This window comes from Callithrix jacchus, chromosome 6, assembly GCF_049354715.1.
Source record: "Callithrix jacchus isolate 240 chromosome 6, calJac240_pri, whole genome shotgun sequence".
NCBI lineage: Eukaryota > Metazoa > Chordata > Mammalia > Primates > Cebidae > Callithrix > Callithrix jacchus.
The window spans coordinates 156,456,416-156,474,793 of record NC_133507.1 but is presented as its reverse complement, the minus strand read 5'-3'; the positions used below and the strand labels follow the sequence as shown (position 1 = coordinate 156,474,793).

The 18,378-nt window shown below is 44.9% G+C and overlaps 1 long non-coding RNA gene across 4 annotated transcripts; it reads right to left on the bottom strand.

Moving 5' to 3' along the window:
* Positions 1-1,172: 1,172 nt before the first annotated feature.
* LOC118154703 (uncharacterized) lies at positions 1,173-18,317 on the bottom strand. Of its 4 annotated transcripts, none has more exons than XR_013519420.1 (5): positions 17,624-18,317; positions 16,623-16,756; positions 15,728-16,473; positions 8,014-8,123; positions 1,173-1,844 (listed from the first exon to the last, which is right to left on the bottom strand). It is a non-coding gene; the product is annotated as an uncharacterized LOC118154703 (long non-coding RNA). The 4 variants fall into 4 exon arrangements; XR_013519419.1 differs by having other exon boundaries at positions 15,728-16,403; XR_013519418.1 differs by having other exon boundaries at positions 15,728-16,756.
* Positions 18,318-18,378: the final 61 nt, after the last annotated feature.

Here is an 18,378-nt window from a genome sequence, read left to right as displayed (position 1 = left end):
CAGCTCGATGCAGAGCAGAGACTTGGCCATGTGTCTTGAGAGTCATCCTTGCCTTCTTGCCCTAACCTTCCAGGACCAGCTCTTGACAACCAGACTCTTCTGCTTAAGAGCATCTGCCTCAGAAGGCAAAGCCCTCACCAGACAACTGAATGTTCCCCGCAAGGAGGGTCTGCCATTTAACAGAGGCCAGGGAAGGAGCGGCCCATTGCAAGGAAGCAATGCATGTTGAATTGTCAGGGGACTTCGGAAAAGCGATTGCATGTGAGGCTTTGTCTCAGATCATGAGGTCACTTATGGCCTCAGAGATGAGACAGGAAGGGAAAGGGCATCGGCAGGTGGCCTCGAGTTTGTGTTCCAAGCAGCAGATGGCCCCAGAGGTGCCACAGTGGGGCCTGCCCGTACCAAAGGGCACGATAAAGGGAAGGTTGGTGTTGAATTTTGGTCGGACCATAGTGGAAGTGGCAGCTGTCACCTGAACCAAGGCAGGGAACTCTTCAACTGAGCATTTTGGATACTAACCAGCAGGGGGACTGCAGGGGCACAGGAGGCCAATGGCACCACGCAGACCTCCTAAAGCGGCTGTTCAGGGTGGACACACAGCTGTCTCTGCCCACATGGCCACAGCAAGTCACATGGTCAAGCCCAGTTCAGTGGGGAGGAAAACATACCTTCCCCAAAGGAGGCCACACAGGGTGTGAGGGACAGAAGAGTTGTGAACCGACACTACAATCAACCCCTCTCCAACCTTTGAGTGACATCGGCCTGCTACCCTCAAGCTCAGTTTGTGGGTCCAGCCCAGCCTAAAAGCTCCAGGAGGAGCAAACCAAGAAGGGACAGTTGGTAACAATGGAATTGTCTGTCCCATGTCTTCTGGGCAAGGCACAGAGCAGCCGGGGGGCACAGGTTTAAACCTCCAAGTCAGGGGAGGTGGACATTGAAATAGGCCCTGGGTTTGCAAGGCTGCTGAAGTGGGATCAGGGACATGTGCAAAGTCCCCCCCATGACATCGGCGAGGGGGTTCAGCTTCTCCTGCTATTGGCCACAGAGACAATAAACTTCAGAGCACCTGCATGTAACAAAATAAAATGATCTTTGAGATTGTTTTTAGAATGAGGAAGAGCTATGAGTACTACAGGTTAAATGAAAGAGCAAAATAATGAGGAAACCAGGAATTGTTAATAAGCACCCAACAGTATTTCATGTAAGCTTCAGAACAACGTGTAAGGTGGGTACCTCCTGTTGTTCAGAAAAGGGAGCCGGAACTTGGAGAAATCTCATGACCGGCTCAGAAGAGCTTGTTCTTTGCCCCATTCGATGTACTGGAATTAGGCGGAGGTGGAGAAAATGATGGAGAGGAAGACTCGCTTTTGTAAATAAAAGGACTGCCATAGGTAAACAGTTCCTCTGTTCTGCAGATATGATGGCACTGTACCTGCTAGGTGACAGTTAGAAGCACATATAGGAAGCAGAGTCACCAGGAATGCACTCCCAGAAAGAATCCCAAGGACGTGTCTGAGACCAAATGAGGGTTGGGGCAGAGCCTAGAATGAGTCTTGAGCTCTCAACCCCTAGTCTGAGAATCGGACTTCACTGGTGCCTTCACTGTAGTTGGTTTCTGCTGTTTTAGTTCTTAACTGGGGCCATGTCTCATGCTTCTGAAAAGCTGAAAGTCCCAGCTAGCGCTCTCCTCCGTAGCAAGGCTGTTTTGATAGCAGTGGTATCTTCAAAGGACCTTGGTGGGTCGTGGGTTTTAGGAGATGATACCTTTCTACTTGCATGGACCCTGTCAGTCCTTAATCTGGGTATTTTCGGATGTATAGTCACTTTCCTCTGCAGACAGGCTTCTGTGATAACCAGGGGAAAATACAAATCCATTACCATAATTTGCATAATCTGCCCTTTGATCTGCTGAATTGTTTTTTCCTTAGAAAAATGCTACTATGCCTCAATTTGTTATTCTTAACCCTTTGCACAGTGAAAATGCTTTCCAGGCTTCAGAAATTTCTTAAGTGGATATAAATTTAAAAAGACATTCTTTAATATCACCAGCTTAAGTGCTGGCCAGGCCATGTGGCTGGGCTTCTGCTGGGGCTTCCTGGCAGCTGTAACAGAAAAGGCTTGATAGAACACTTAGTAAATGAAGTTGGTAAATCAAATATTCATTCTAAGAACTGTCCCTAAGTACTTAGTACCAATTTTACTATTTTTCTGCAATGTACTCAGCACACAGAGAGATGGGGCAAGTGATTAGCTGGAAGTGGGGACAGGGATTGTCCCTCCATTTCATTTCTAGTCCTAGACCAGCATAGCACAGAGCCCACAATATTCGAATAGCCAAGTGAAAATACATTTTAAAAGTGGACCTTTTCAAACCAACTTTACAAAAGTCACTTTTGACGCCATTAGTGATATCTGAAATGGGCACTGGATGATTTCAAAGAGTTGTTAATTATGTCAGCTGTTAATGACATTGTAGTTATGTAAGAAAATGCTCATTTTTTAAAACAGCAAAGCATACTGAAGAACGTAAGGATGAAATGATCTGGCATCCGTAATTTGCTTTACAATATTTCAGAAAGATGGAAGGACAGGAGGAAGGAAAGAGAGGAGAAAGAGGGAGGGAAGGAAGGAAAACAAGAAAACAAATAAATGAACGAAGGCAATTTCTTGATATTTGGGATCTGGGTGATGGGTATATGGGGCCATTGTAGAGATGCCTTTGTGGTGTTTGGTAATTTTCATAATAAAACAAGCAGGCCTTCGATATGCCTAAGCTTCAACAGCAAAAGAAAACGTCTATGTTTCAAGAATGAGGTGGGCCGGGCGCGGTGGCTCATGCCTGTGATCCCAGCACTTTGGGAGGCCGAGGCAGGTGGATCACAAGGTCCAGAGATCGAGACCATCCTGGTCAACATGGTGAAACCCCATCTCTACTAAAAATACAAAAAATTAGCTGGGCACGGTGGCGCGTGCCTGTAATCCCAGCTGCTCAAGAGGCTGAGGCAGGAGAATTGCTTGAACCCAGGAGGCGGAGGTTGCAGTGAGCCGAGATTGCACCATTGCACTCCAGCCTGGGTAACAAGAGCGAAACTCTGTCTCAAAAAAAAAAAAAAAAAAAGAATGAGGTAAGCAGAGAACAACAAGGGAACAAGGACTGAGAAGTATTCGGAACATTGTTACACAAACTAAGAGGAAAATCTGCACCTGAAATGAATGCATTTCATGGAACAAAGGAAAATCTTATAAAAGGATGGTTTTCTAGTCTTAAAGAAATAAAAAGTATGTCATTTTTTAAATAGAAATATGATGGTGGAAGGGGAGAATAAAATGTTTAATAAACCGAGTAGCATCATTGTTGGAAGAAATTAAAATATAATCATGACCCTTTGGCAAGTTAAGCAAATGATACAGAAAATAAAAATAGAGAAAAATACTCAGAAAGTTGAAATTTATTAAGAAATAAGAAGAATGCGAATAAAGATAAAGTTTTTGCTCATCAGAATTGACACTCGCCAATCTTGGCCACCAGAGTACAAGAAATAAACCCTCTAGTTTGGGGACTATAAATTGGTATAGTGTCTCTGAGGAGCCATTTAGCATTATCTGCCAACATTTTAAAGATAACGTTTGGCCTTGTGATTCTACCTCTAGAAAAATATCCCATCGAAATGCTGAATGCATGCAGAATGATACATTCACAGAAGTATGCACTGCAACTCTGTAAGTGTGAAAAACTAGTAATCACTTAAATGTCCGTCATTGGGAGGTGGTTGGATAAACTATAACATGTGCATTTGACAGTGACTATGCACAGTGAAGGAAAATAGTCATAAATATGTCAGTACTGACAGGAGAAGAAAGAATTTCACTTTTACAATTTTATGGCTTTTGAATTTTAAGAAAAAGCATGAATAAATCCATTATTGGTGTAATTGTATTAAAGGTAACACAAAAACATTTTTAAAAAATCAACAGAAATGGAAAATAGAGTCTGGAAATACTGTCCTTTGTAATGGGATCAGAATTGGTAATCAAAGGTATAAAGCAATTGACTAAGACTAAATATGAAAACAGCTCACCTTATTCAAGGCAAAACAAACAGAGAATTTCTCAAAACATTCTGGTAGAATGTTTGAACTTTAAGATGAAAAAGAAAACCCATTATTAGAAAAAAAAAATAGGTCACTTTAATTCAAGAAGGATTTTAAGCCATCTCCTTTATGCAGCATTTTCTAAACACTGGAGATGAACAAGATGAAAACTGTTGGTAGGAAAAAGATGGTAAACAAGGAAACATGTAAACAAAAAAGTCATGTGTATAATGCAAAAAACTAAAATATGGCAGGGTGGCAGAAACAGCATGGCATTTACTATAATAATTGCTAAAAACGTCTTTACGTCTACAAATGTTGAAAAAAAATATTTGAGAGTGAGAAAGCTGTCATTGAAAAGAATTATGGATAAACGTCTAAAACCAATACAAGTACATCCTTAGAGATATAAATACACACATTGATGACCCACAGAAAAAGCTGTGAAATATCCCAAATAAAAAAATTAAAGTTTTGGGAAAGAAAGTATTTAAAAAAAGATAATAGAAACAACAGAATTTTTTTAAAGTTTCCCACGTTAGATGAGTAGAAAATGAGAAACTGGCCAGCAAAAGACAGGTAACCCAACTGGAAAGTGATCAAAAGACTTGAACAGGCACTTCACAAAAGAGGAAATCCAAACGTCCAGTAAACATAAAAAAGGTACTTTACTTCCCTGGTCAACAGAGTGAAAACTACAGCCACAATGTGGTAAAACTATACACTTTTCCTTTCATCTCTAATTTCTGTTCCCCAGGCTGAGCGGTAAAAGAAGGTAGGCTAGGGAGATGGAATCATGTTTCTTTACTCCCAGATTTAGTCTCGCTTTTTTACTTTTGTTTTTGCTCCTAACTGATCTTAGAGTCAAATCATCTCTTACATGACATCTTCTGGATTTTTGATAGATGTAGCCTTTTAAAAACACTTCTCAATTTTTGTTTCCTTACTGGTAAGCTGGTTTGTCTCTCTTTGTACCCAGCCCACTGTTCTAGTCAGTGGTGCGGTGTGCGTGAAGGATTAACAAGTAGATATCTAAAATATGTGCATGTGGACATAAGTTCATTGTACCTTTACTGCTAAAAAGAATATGCAGCAAATACCTACAAATAATACTAAATCATATAATACTCATTATTATAAATTTCTCATAGCCAATTTATTCTCATGAAATGACTTTATTGATTTTTTCCTGCCAAACTTTTGTGCAATATCTGCAGTCAACCTATGGTTCCATTCTTGAATGAGAGTAGTTCAGATATAAATGTGGGTTGATATTTTCATTCATGTTAACAAGTGAAAAAGAAATGAAACAACAGTGAAGCTTCACTAGTTTATTCACGATGTGAGTGACTTCTTTGCTGAATTGCTGAGTTTTCTGACAATGGAAGAGTATATTCTCGAGTTTTTGTGCTATTCACAATATGATGGCTATAGACATGACATACTTTCTTTTTTTTTTTTTTGAGACGGAGTTTCGCTCTTGTTACACAGGCTGGAGTGCAATGGCGCGATCTTGGTTCACTGCAACCTCCACCCCCTGGGTTCAGGCAATTCTCCTGCCTCAGCCTCCAGAATAGCTGGGACTACCGGCACACGCCACCATGCCTAGCTAATTTTTTGTAATTTTAGTAGAGACGGGGTTTCACCATGTTGACCAGGATGGTCTCAATCTGTTGACCTAGTGATCCACCTGCCTCGGCCTTCCAAAGTGCTGGGATTACAGGCTTGAGCCACCGCCCCTGGCCCGACATGACATATTTTCATGTTTAATCTGCACTGAGTATTAACATTTCCTCTATCATGCTTAAGACTAAGCAATCAACAATAAGTCAGGCCCTGGTTCATAGCATTTACTGATACCCATGGTGTAAATACTCCCACCATGGTCAATTACAAGCTTCTGATGTGACCTGACTGGTTACAGCCCTGAGAAAAGATTCCCAGTGGCCACCATCAGATGGTGTGTCCACCATCAAGATACAACAAATGTAAACCACAAGAGCACTGATAATAGTAAAATGTGGCAAAATAATTAGGAATTGATACGGTTTAAGTGTTTATTGCTGTTGCTTTTAATAAAATGAATCTAACTGTGAATTTTTGTGATTTGCTTTTTCATAATGCCTTAACAACCAGCTTGCAAAATCCCTGAAAAATCTAACAAACGGCTCTTGGATCTTTCATTGTGCTCTTGATAGCCCCACAGAATGGTGGAAGAGGGAGACAAAAATTAGTCAGATATGTGTCACGATTGAGACTGGAGTCCAAGGGGCATGGAGGACGTACATTAAGAGAAAGATTGAGGGTAAAGCACAAAAGCAGAGGGGCTTCTGTGTCATTCCCCACTGAGTACTTAGGGAGGAGAATGCATGATTCTGCAGAAGATCTCAGACCAACACTCCTGGGATGCCCCGGGCTCCCTCCGGCTGTGGAAGGCCGTGAGAAATTCCTGCTCACTCATGTGGGGGTGCTCAGGGGTCGTGGAAGTTTGGCCAGGGAGTTTCCCAGAGGAGTGGCAGTGGGTGAGAGGAAGGACCCCCATAGGCAGATACAGGCCAGACACGTAAGCTAAAGTCAATGGGCAGCATTGTCAGACTCGGCAGAAATGCCCCAGGGAGGCTAATATGGCACCAGTTGGTTGGCAGAGACAGCTACTGAGCTGTGACCAAGCTGAGAACAGACTGTGAGTCATGGCAGCCAGAAACGTGGGCAGCAGTGACAGAGCCAGAGCCAGACCAGGGCCACCAGACCACACACACGCTAGGGTCAACTCTAGGCCTGGGGCTGCCCTTTCCCCTGGAGCTGCAGTACTGTTTTCATCCTTGACTCTCAGAAGCCACCCAGAGGGGAGCAGGGAGAGAGGAGACATCAAAGACCAGGTGATGGGAAAGAGTCCGGGCTACCCCTGGGGCAGCCTAGAGGATGGGTTGGGGCACTTACTAGGTGACACAAAAATGTGATTTCTTCCCTGCTTCTCAAGTCCCACTGACTGCAAAATCTGCAAAGGAAATCTGGTTTCCTTATTTTCTTATTCTAGGAAATGTCGGTTTCTAATACAACAGAATCTTCACTGGGGAATTGGGAATTCTGTCTAAAAACCAAGTATTTATTCACAGTTGCATCTGGATTTAAAAAGCACCTCATTCTAGGATTTCTGGTGAGGGTTTGAGGCAGTGTTTCTGGTGGGAGCCAGGAGCGCAGGGCTGGGTGTGAGACAGGGTGAGCTGTGCCAGGCACTGACAGCTCAGGGGTCCCCTTCCTCTTAGTGCTGGGGGCTGTTAGTCCTGGAGATGCAGGTTCTTAGTGCTCTTAGTGCTTGGGAGCTTATAGTGCTGGGGATGCAGGTTTCCACTACAGGGAATTGCATGTGGGATGCAGGGAAGGAGGGATGCTCAGCTGGGTCTGACTTGCCAAGGATGGCTGCAGCACCCACTGAGGTCTGAGGCTTATCTGCTCCTCCCCACTGTGTTTCTCAGTAGTGCCATTAAGTACCCTGGGGACTTCCTTCTCTCTCCTTTCATCTCCACAGTGGCCCCGGGGCCCAGAAATTCACAACAGAATAGTTTCAGTTTTCCACTTTCTTAGAGTTACCAGGGGCTCCAAACCCCCCAACTTGTCAGCTCAACTCTTTGTTTCTATCCTGAGAAAACTCACATTTCCCCAGGGCTGCATGCACAGGCAGTGAGGAGTGCCCATTTTCCATCCAGAAATTATTGACTTGCTTTGAGAATTCTTCAAAGGGAATTTTCTCACACTTGGCAATTCAATGAGTTTGCTTATTTACTCCAGGGCTTTATAGGAGGTACAAACCCTTCTCATCAAAATCACATGTGGACTTAGAGTATTGCTATATTAGGATTTTCAATCTGTTTTTTTTAATACTAAGCATGGTTTTGCAGACAGCTGTATAGCTGGCACCTACCTCATCACCCACGTTTTTCACTGTGTCCTTGATTGGGCTGGGGTGGTGTGCCTCCTGTCTTTCAAGGAATGTCATGCACCCAAGGCTCAGGCAGCATATGATGGAGCTTCCTGGGAATGAAACAAGAGACTTCGAAATTCCCAAGGCCAAGACATCACATCTGCTCAGCATTCCCCTTCAACTGGAATTCTCAGGAATGGCTGTGGGCTTTGTTCCAATAGCCATGGCGAGGGTGCTTTGCTGACCTCGTGAGCTGAGGCTTATTTTCTGAAACTGTGCTGGGGCAGAGGCTCCACGGCATGTTTAACTGGGGCCTCTGGTGACACCCCCGTCAGTGTTCTCCTCCTCCAGCCACGCCCACTGAGGGGCAGTGTGGCCATCCACTGAGGGGCAGTGTGGTCATCCACTTCTCCTTACACAATGCTGTGTGTGGCTGTCTTGCTTGTCACCTTCCCAGCCAATGTTTTGGTCGGGTGGACCCTCATGGAAAAGGCACCAGTGGTCTCAGACTGGAATTGCTCCCTGTCCCACTTCCATGTTGCAAATGTCCCCTGCCCAAGTGCCCACGGTGCAGTAGGAAAGCCTGTGTGACACCCCGCTCATGTTAACAAGAAAAATGACTTCCTCCTATTGTCACTTTCCTGTAGGGCCAGAATTTGTCCCATTTTGACTTTGCTGTATGAGTGACTTAAGGTCCTATGGGTGAGTTGGGCCCCTCAAAGCAGATCTCACGGTGAGGAAAAGTTCTTATTCTTCTTACTTATTCCAGATTGATTCATAGGTTCTCATGATAGAGTTAGAGTCATTTCAGTGGAAGCATCTTTGAAGACACCTGGGTTTATGGCAGATTGATTGGAGTTATGGATGTCTCTGACCAAATGTGTATTTCCTCCTAGGGTCCCGCTTAAGAAGTTATATGTGTTCAGGGACTATGGGCATTCACTAATGAGGGAGGGGCAATGCCTGTGCTGATCCACCCAGCTACAAGCCAGTCTGTAGGGTGTTGAGTTACAGTTAGGACTAGAATGCCAAACCATGGCAGATGCACAGAGAGACCTATGATGGTTTCTTCCAGGGAGTAAGGCACTAGCTCTGTCTGAGGTATTATCAGCTAAAACAGGAAAATAAAGGATGATAGGGAAATAGAGCATGGAGCAGGAGAAGGCTTTTCAACAGACACACCTGATACGGAACTCACATGTAGCAAATATAAAGAACTCTCACACACCAATAAGAAAAAGAGAAAATCCAGCAGAAAGTGGGTAAAAGATGCAGCTAAGTGTTTCATGGAGGGGATATTCAAATGGCCCATGCATGAGAAGATGCCCGCCTTGATGGGTTGTCAAGGAAATGCCACAGGAAACCACAGGAGATGCTGCAACACACCCTCCAGAATGGCTCAAACAAGAACGACAGGCGAAACCCAGCGCTAATGAGGATTTGGAGCTGTTAAACCTCTCACACACTGCCACTGGGGGCGTGAATGGCACCACTATTTTGGACACTGCAGTCCACACACCCCTTTGTATCTTATCCTTCCCCCGCAATTCCACTCCCAGGCAGGTATCCAGCAGAAATGCATATGAATGTCACCCAAAGACATACGCACAAAAGTGTTCATAGTGGCAGTACTCATTTCAGTAAAAACATGGAACAAATCCAAAAGTCCATCAAGAAAAGAAAAGATAAATACAGTAGAATCTCATACAGTCATAGAAGCAGACAGATCAAAACAATTCACCACCACAACATAAATGAATCTTGCAGATACGATATTAGACATCAGAAGCTAGACACCGAAGACTGTATGATTCTATTTATGTTAAGCTCAAAAACAGGCAAAACTGATCTATGGTGTTCAGACTCTGGGTAATGGGAGAAGGGGCTGGTTAACCAAAGTGGGCATGAGAAGGGTAACTCTCGGTTGCTGGCAATGACCTGTTTCTTCTTTCAATGGATATAAAATGCTTTAAAATATTTATGGTGTACATGTGAGTACTCGTTTTATGCACAGAATGTGTAATGATCAAGTCAGAGTATTTGGGATATCCATCACCGTGAGTATTAATCATTTCTATGTGTCGGTAACATTTCAAGTTCTCTCTTCTAACTAATTTGAAATATACTGCACAGTTGCTGACTGTTGTCACCCTTAGTCTGCTATCAAGGGTTGGGACTTATTTCTTTCTATCTAACTATATGTTCGTAACCACAAATCAACCTCTCTTTATCCCCTCTTCCTCTCACCCTCTTCCCAGCCTCTCATATTTGTCATCCTATTCTCCACAGCCCTTTCTTTTTTTCTGTAATGAGCCAGATAATATAGGATTCTATTCTCTGTCTCCATAAAATCACCTTTTTTTCAGCTTCTGCATATGAGTGAGAACATGAAGCATCTGTCTTTCTGTGTGTGGCTTATTTCACTTAACATAGTAACCTCCAGTTCCACCCACGTTGCTGCAAATGACGTGATTTCATTGTTTTTTATGGCTGCAAAGTATTCCATTGTGTACGTATACTGCATTTCCTTTCTCCCTTTGTCCGTCAGTGAACACTTAGGTTGACTGCGTGTCTTTGCTGTTGTACACAGAGCTGCGATAAACGTGTGGTGCAGCTATGTCTCTGCCACACAGATTTCTTTTGCTCTGGATAAATGCCCAGCTGCTTCCTCATCTAAGTGATGTTCTGTTGATGACCTATGGGTTTGTTGCATGACTGTGTTTACGTTATGAGATCCGTTGATCTGTCTGCTTATTATTTGTGCATCTTTCTGCATGTGTGTTATACTTTAATGAAACTGTCTTCAATGAAATTTTATTTAAAAATGGGAAAAAGAAAGAATGAAGAGGGGCTTGTGGGTTCTCAGGGGGCTAGTTATTCATAAGCCTTAAATCTCTTATGAATTAAAACCTACTAAGAAATAAGACACAGGAGCTGTAGAGATTGAGTTTTAAAGCCAACGAGAGATTTTGTTAACCTGTTGTTTGTTGTCTGAGAGGTAAATTTATATTGGAGAGTTCAGTTTGAATTTACGGCCCCAGTTGGGCTTCTTGTCAGCCTCTCTCCAAAGCCAGCCCTTGGACTGACTCACACGGAGGAGGATTGGGGTCTGCAGAGCAGGAAAACTCAGACTGTTGGCTGCATCAGCACTGGGTACCCTGCCTGGCAGAGGGAGAAGGGTGACCTGACCCACACTTGACCCTAGTGTGCTTGCTGCAGGGTGGGAAGCTGAGGTCAGCCACGGTGGCCTGTTCCCCTCTCAGTCTCACCAGTCAGAGATGTCTCTGGGACAAATGAGTGAATTTGGATGAGAAAAAAAGGTCAGGAGAGGTTCTTCCAGGCAAAGGCAGCAACATTTCCAAAGGTTGTCCTAGAGACTCATGCATCTGAAGCAAGGTGGACCGAGGGCAGGTCAAAGAAATCTCTTCCTAATTTCATTTCTGCCAAGCGTGTGTACCATGTGTCTAAGACCAGAGCCTCCAGCCCTATACTGGTTTAGAAAAAAATCTCCTAGTGGGATAATGGTAGATTAGATTCAGGGTCCCAGACCTTCACCCTTTCTCTATAAGTGATCATACAGCCAGAACTTGTTTCATGTGATTCTTTGGTGCCTCCCAGTGGAATACGTGGAGGACAATCTACTTGGGTTGATTTAGAGGTTTGTCATGTGACTTGTTTTCCTGGCCCCTGGAAAGTTAGCAAACAAGACACTAACAGAGTCCTTACATGCACCCATGTGGTTTAGCTTCGCTTCTTGCATTTCTGCCGTAAAAGCAACATGCCCTGATAGTTGTTGTTTTGAGAAGAATGAGGCTAATGCCCACAGCCTAGAGCCATGCACAGCCAATCCCAGCTGAGCCCAGCAGAGTCACAACCTGCACATGACTCTGGGAATGAGAAATAAAGCCTGAGGTTCTTGGGTCTGTTTGTTACACAGCATTTTTGCAACAATAGCTGCCTGATGCAAAGAAAAAATGCCAAACACAGGTGTTTCCTCTATCAAAGAGTGACATCTGAAATACACCTATTATCTTGCAAAACTTAGGAAGTTATAATGACACCCTAGTCACCAGGTCTTAGATTTGGGTTCCTTTTTGCACATTTTGAATATATAAAGACTTGTAATGTTCAATTCTCTTTGAGCCTCGTGCCTTGGCACCTAGCTGCTAGTTGAGGGTGGGCTGGTTGGCAATGCCACCTGGAGTCATGCTGCAGCTACCACTCCGACTTGCCCCCCTGCCAATGAGATAGAACAGCTGGAGGTTATTTTACTTTCCTTCTCAGCATCTATTTTGACAGGAAACTCTCCCTTAGCAGATTTCTGAACAGTAGCTGGTGTTGATGATTGCAAGGTGCCCAGAAGCCTGGTGGGACCAAGGCTTGTGCCATCTGCTCTCCCCCAAGCTTGCCTGTGCTCAGCATGGACCCTGAAGACCTGGAGGCCCAGTGCAGGGGTGGGCTGGGCCTGGAGTTGACTCCTCTGGTTCCAGGGTCATCCTGAAACTTCTCTAGCTGCTGCCCTAGGTCTCATGGTGCCCGTGTCACCCCTAACCCACATGTACATCTCAGGAAAGGATAATTTTGGTCTTTAGATTTTCCTGAATGTCATTCAACTGTATTCCTCCATTTCCCTCTCCAAAATGCCTCTTCACACAGCTCCATTTTTTTGTTAATAAAATCTATGTCCCATGGGGAAAGCTGTGCTCCCATTTCCAAAATCCAGATCATAAAGATACATTTCTGGATTTCAGAGAAAGTGGGGAAAGCCACATAATGACTGGATAAGTCCCCCTTCACTTTAGATGAAGGTCAGACAAGATGAACAGGAAAATACCAAAATATCTCCTAGTATAGATACTGCCCTGGCTACATAACCAGGGAAAGCTAACAAAAGCATCTGCTCGCCTGCCTGCTCTACCTGGCTGGGCCACAGAGACCCTCTTTCTGGTTTTCTAGTCCCTGCTGTGACCCAGGTCGACCTGGAGAAGTCAAACCCAGGTGAGACCTGGGCAAGAGCCTCACTTGGGTCCTCCCCTGTCACTAATGAGCCCCAGCAACATCCCTCTGATGCCGCCAAAGTCAAGGGACTGTGCTTCCTAAAGCAGTAAGGCTGAAAGCCACTGCCCTGCCCCAGCCCCAGCCCCAGGCTTTTCTCTCTACATGTTAACTCTGACTCCCAAATGTCAATCCTTTTCAGCCACTTCTTCAATTCGGTTCACAGTCAAATCCTAAACCAGTTGGCAGGCAGACACAGGATTTAGACATACAGACACAGTAAATAAGTCTTTCTACCACAAAAACTGGCTAGGAGACCTGAACTGACACTTGGGGTCACAGACTGGTTTCCAAACCCCTTGGCCTTTGTCAGAAGCTCAGGACAGTGGCACCAGGTAGTGCTGGGGTTGGCTGAGCAAACTCACTTAGCCAGGGCTTCCAGAAGGCATGGTGGGGCCCAAGCCCACTGTGCTGAGCCCATGGAAGCAGGGATACAGATGAAGACCCCCTTCCTTCTTTACAGATATGAGAGGGAAACAAGAGCACCCCAGGAGCAGCGTGGCCCACGCAGGCTCCCTCCTCCTCTCGATCTCACCCTGCATAGAGGTGTGTGACTGCTGTGTAGAGAGAAATGAGCAGGCCTCTCACCTCTGTGGGAACTTGAGGACTAGGAATTGACCCATGGCAGGTGAGTTTACACACATTTCATACAGTATTTCCATACAGTACACACGGGGAGTGAAAAGGGCCTTTCGCCTTAAATTCTTGTCCTTCCTGGAACCTCAGAATGTGGCTTTCTTTGAAAATAGCATCATGGCTTATTGTAATTGGTTCAGATGAGACCATTCTGCAGTAGGGTGAGCTCTGGTCCAATGTGACTGGTGCCCTTGCAAGAGGAGGAGAGATACTAGAGGAGCACGGGGTGGACACCATGCCTGGTGGAGGCAGAGGTGGGAGTGACAGACTCATCTCTTAGTCAAGGAACACCTAGGACTCCCAGCAGCTCCAGAAGCCAGGATAGTGGAGCATGTTCTTCCCTGGAACCCCCAGAGGGAGCGTGGCCCTGCCAGCCTCTCTATTTCAGGCTCCTGGTAGCTCCATCTGCGAGACAATCAATGTGTTGTTTTAAACCATCCAGTTTCTGGTGTTTTGTTACAGCAGCCCTGGGAAATGAAGACACCTCAACAGCTCAGTTCTTTCAGCCCAGCTAGCTGGAGTCGAGTGCATGCCCACTCAGGAAGACATTGCAAAAGAAAGAGGAGATGCAGGAGGAGGAGGAGAAGGAGGAGGAGAGAAGGTGTGACTTGCCTAACCAGTTACTCCTAAGTGCCCTCCTGGTCTCTAAAAGCAAAACATGCTGCTCTGGGAGACAGAATAGAGAGGCTCCAGAAACTTGTGCATGTAGAGATATGAATGGTGTTAAGCATACATTTTTTTTGGTGCCACAAAGAAAAATTAGTACTGGGAAAAATGATCTCTCGGCAAAGCAATTCTTTTTACTTTCTGCAGAAAGGGTACCCTTGTTAGCAATCTTGCCATGAGAGCACAAAAGGAAAGTGGACATATTTATCCCTTAAGCATTTGGGGTCTTCCTTAATGCTGTGTCTGATTTCAGTTGGTTGGAGCCAGACCCCACAATCTAAACTAAAACCCGATTGGCTAAAAACTTAAAACTGTTTTAAATAGGTAAGAGCAATGGAGAACAAAAAGGAAGTCCAAATAAAAAAGAGGCATGGGCTGCGAGCTGGGACATGCCTGTGAGCACGTCCAGCACAGATATCTTGGTTAAAGTACAAGGACATAGAATGTACTACGTGCCTGTAAGCACATCTAACAGCTACGTAGGATAGGGCTTAACAAAGAGCTACTAGTAAAAAGCAAGAAGGCTTTGAAGAAAGTGTTTAAAACAAACTATTATTTCTAACACTTATGAATTTTTCTAAAACAAGAAAGGAAACTTTGAAGAGGAACTTTTCTACTTCCCACAAACTGTGTGACAGAAGATTCATCGTTGTCCTTGGCTGGACAATGGGGCACTGCTGTCACTTGCTGGCTTGAAGAGGTTTGCCTATCAGCTGTCCCCTGAGAGTCCCAGACTCCCCGTCTACAGGATGAAGGCAGTAAGAGCTCACAGTGGAAGCTGATTGCAGGAGTTAACTGAGATGCTCAGGTCATGCACCCTGCAGGGTTCTGCACACAGAAGCGTGCAGTTCACAGAAGATGATTGCAGAGCTACCACTGGGTACGAAGTGAGGTGCTGGGGAAACAGCAGACACGACACACAACTTATGTCAGAGAAACTTATGCATAAGGACATGCCATTCCATAAAAATGGCATTTTGAATCAATAAAGAAGGAAGGGATTGTTCAGCCTTTGGGGGGAGGTTAGCTGGTGATTTGGAATTTTAAAACTATCTATGCCAAATTTTAATCTTGATGCTAAAATAAATTCTAGAACTATTCAAAAATTAAGTATAAAATTTCAAACCAAATAAACTATTCAAAACCTAAATATAAAAATCCAAACCAAATAAGCTTATTTGTTGATATTGCAATGTCAAGAAAGAAACAAAAATAGACAAGTTTGACTGCATTAAATCTGTGTAAAAACAGAAGAAAAAATTATACTTTGAGGAAAATATCTTAGAAATTATTTACATGCAAGCAACTAGTAATTACATAAGAGTCTCAGATAAATCAATTAAATAAACCAAAATACCTGTAGGTGTGTCGGCACCATACTAGCCAGGAAGACTTTTGTGGTGACCGTGGAAATGGCCTCTCAGATCTTCAGCCGCGGGGACAATCCTTGACTGAGGGCTCTCGGTCGCCAAATTTGTTGGTCACCAAATCTGTCACCAAGTCTATCACTGGTTTGCAGTGAGGCCACACTTGCTGCAGGCTGTTCCCAGGCAGAGACAGAGGGCGGCAGGGATACTAGGAGACAGGGAGTTCTGTCTTCTAAAACAGAAATCAAGTCTGTAAGAGTTAAAGCTCCTTTTACTCGGAAGTCTTCCTGAGGACTGCGGCCAAAGGAAGTCCACTCTCCCGGGCGGCGTCTTTCAGAGTTGTTCTCTAAGCCACCGCCAAAGCATCATTTTAGCTCACAGTTGATGTACGAGTGGTAAAGGTTCAGTCTGTACAAAATCACATCAAGGTTTGGGTGCAAGAGAACAAACACTTGGTCATAGTCTCCAGAGGCACAATGACAAAGCCATCAGACGTTATCTTACGTGCAGGAAAAGGCAGGACTGCGGTCATTCCACTTTTAAGGAAGAGGGTGACCCGGGTGAGAGACCTGAGGGGGAGCTGGGTGCCCTATCCTGTTTTGTCTTCAAAGCATCTTTCCAGAAAACGGCACGTCGTCCCAGAGTCAGGGGCTGTGTGAAGTGATGCTGGCAAGCAGAAATGAGCAAAGGTGGCTTCTTATGTTTGCTGCTTTGTCTCACTGGAGGCAGGCCATTCCTGGGGGGTGTGGGACTCTTCTGATTGACATTAGTCCAGGACTTCCCCACAGCCTCGCTGGACCCCACCAGACTGCACTGCAGCCAAGGGAGGTGTTTTTCCAGCCCTCCTCCTTCTCTCCCTCCCTGCCTCCTTCACACGGGTCATACCTTCATTACCTTCCAGCAGCCCCCCAGTCTTCCCAGCACCCTCCTACATCTTCATGGGAGAGCCTTGGTGAATCTCTTGCAGGGCCGAACCCAGCTTGGCATCTGACACAGGCTCACAGATTTTTAACAAACTGCTACTGGTTTAACAACATTAAGAAAAAAAGTATTCAATCCCTGTAGTATTTAAAGATCCGATTACAGTTGCAATCAATATCGTGGTGAATGGTTAGCTGCTTTTCTTTAAACTAGACTACCCCTGGCCGGACTTTTTCAAAGAGCTAAACGTGCTCCTATGCTGCTGGGTGAAACACAAAATCACTCAGATGTTGTAAGCAAAAGTTAGCACTGTGTACCAAGAACCTTCAAAATCATCCCATTTTTCACCCTGGCATTTCATATTGTGAAAACTCTTCTAAGCCATATGAATAAATACTTACAAATAGGCATTAAAAATGGGCTTTCATTGGTAGTGGAGAAAATAAGCAGTCATTTAACTTAATATTGGTAACAGAGTGGAAAGGGTTCTGACATGATGGGACAGGTCTGCAGGCTGCTACATGAACCGCCTTTCAAGGAACACAGAACTTTCATAGAACACGGAACTCACTCCTCTATCCGAATGTAGGTTTGTGCCCATTAACCACTCTCTCCTCCCCCACCCTTCGCCCCACCACCGCCCCCAGTCTCTGGGAACCATCGCTCTACTGTCTACGTCCATGAGATGCATTGTTTTAGTTTCCACATATGACAAAGAATACATTATATACATGCAACAAATTAACATACATATCCCATAAAGATGTACAAATATTATGTATCAATTTTTTAAAAGATTCAGTGAGCTCCCTTTTTTTTTAAAAAAAAGAGTCTGCTCAAGAGGCAGTGAGCTGGCAGCTTACGGGTTTTAGCAACTTCTGGTCAACCCCAGCTTTGGGGCTGAGGCCAGGCTCACCCAGGCACTGGGGCCTGGGCCTACCCACCCAATGTGAAGTCCTCCTCACCAGCAGCCTTTACTCAGGAGGGCCCTCCGTCTTCATCAGATCTGCAGTGTTCGTGCGGTCATGTGGTCAGGGGTCTGCCCCTGCCCAGTGCTGCCTCCTCGCTCCTTTCTTTCTCGGATGTCAGGTCTCCATGACAGCAGAAAGCCTCTTCCTATTCAAACTTGTTTCCTCTCTCTTTGTCTTCCACAGGACAGTTCTAGTGGGTAACCAGTTGGAGAACTCCCCCTTGGCTTGGCCAGACCTCTCTCAGGACTGGGCTGCAGTCTGCGACAATTTCCACCTGCTCCTCTTTCCTTCTCTCTTCTTCACTGCACTGGTCTAAGGTGCTCCCTCTACTTCTGGTTCCCATTCCTTGATTCCCCCAATCTCAGCCAAAAGTCTCAGGCTGCCTGGGCATCAGCCTCTAGCGGACCCAGGCTAACATGCCAAACTTCCGAAGACTCGACCCTGAGGCTGTTGTCTCCCTGCCCTGCAAGTCAGGGCTCTTCCAGTCTCAACATTCTGGTTTTCAAAGGCGCACTTTGCTGACCGGGAAACCTCAAGATTCCCGCAGAGCACCGGGGACCCCTTCCATCCAAGAATCATTGGGTAAAAGAGGACTTACTGTCTTGGTAGAGGTCATTGGCTCTGGTCTTCAGAAGGGTCAAGACTGCTTTCAACACAGTAGGGCCAGGAGGAACCCACAAGGAACTCCGGTGATGCACTTGTGTGAACTTCTTAGTGTTCTCTTGACCCATTGTGATGACGGGTGGAGG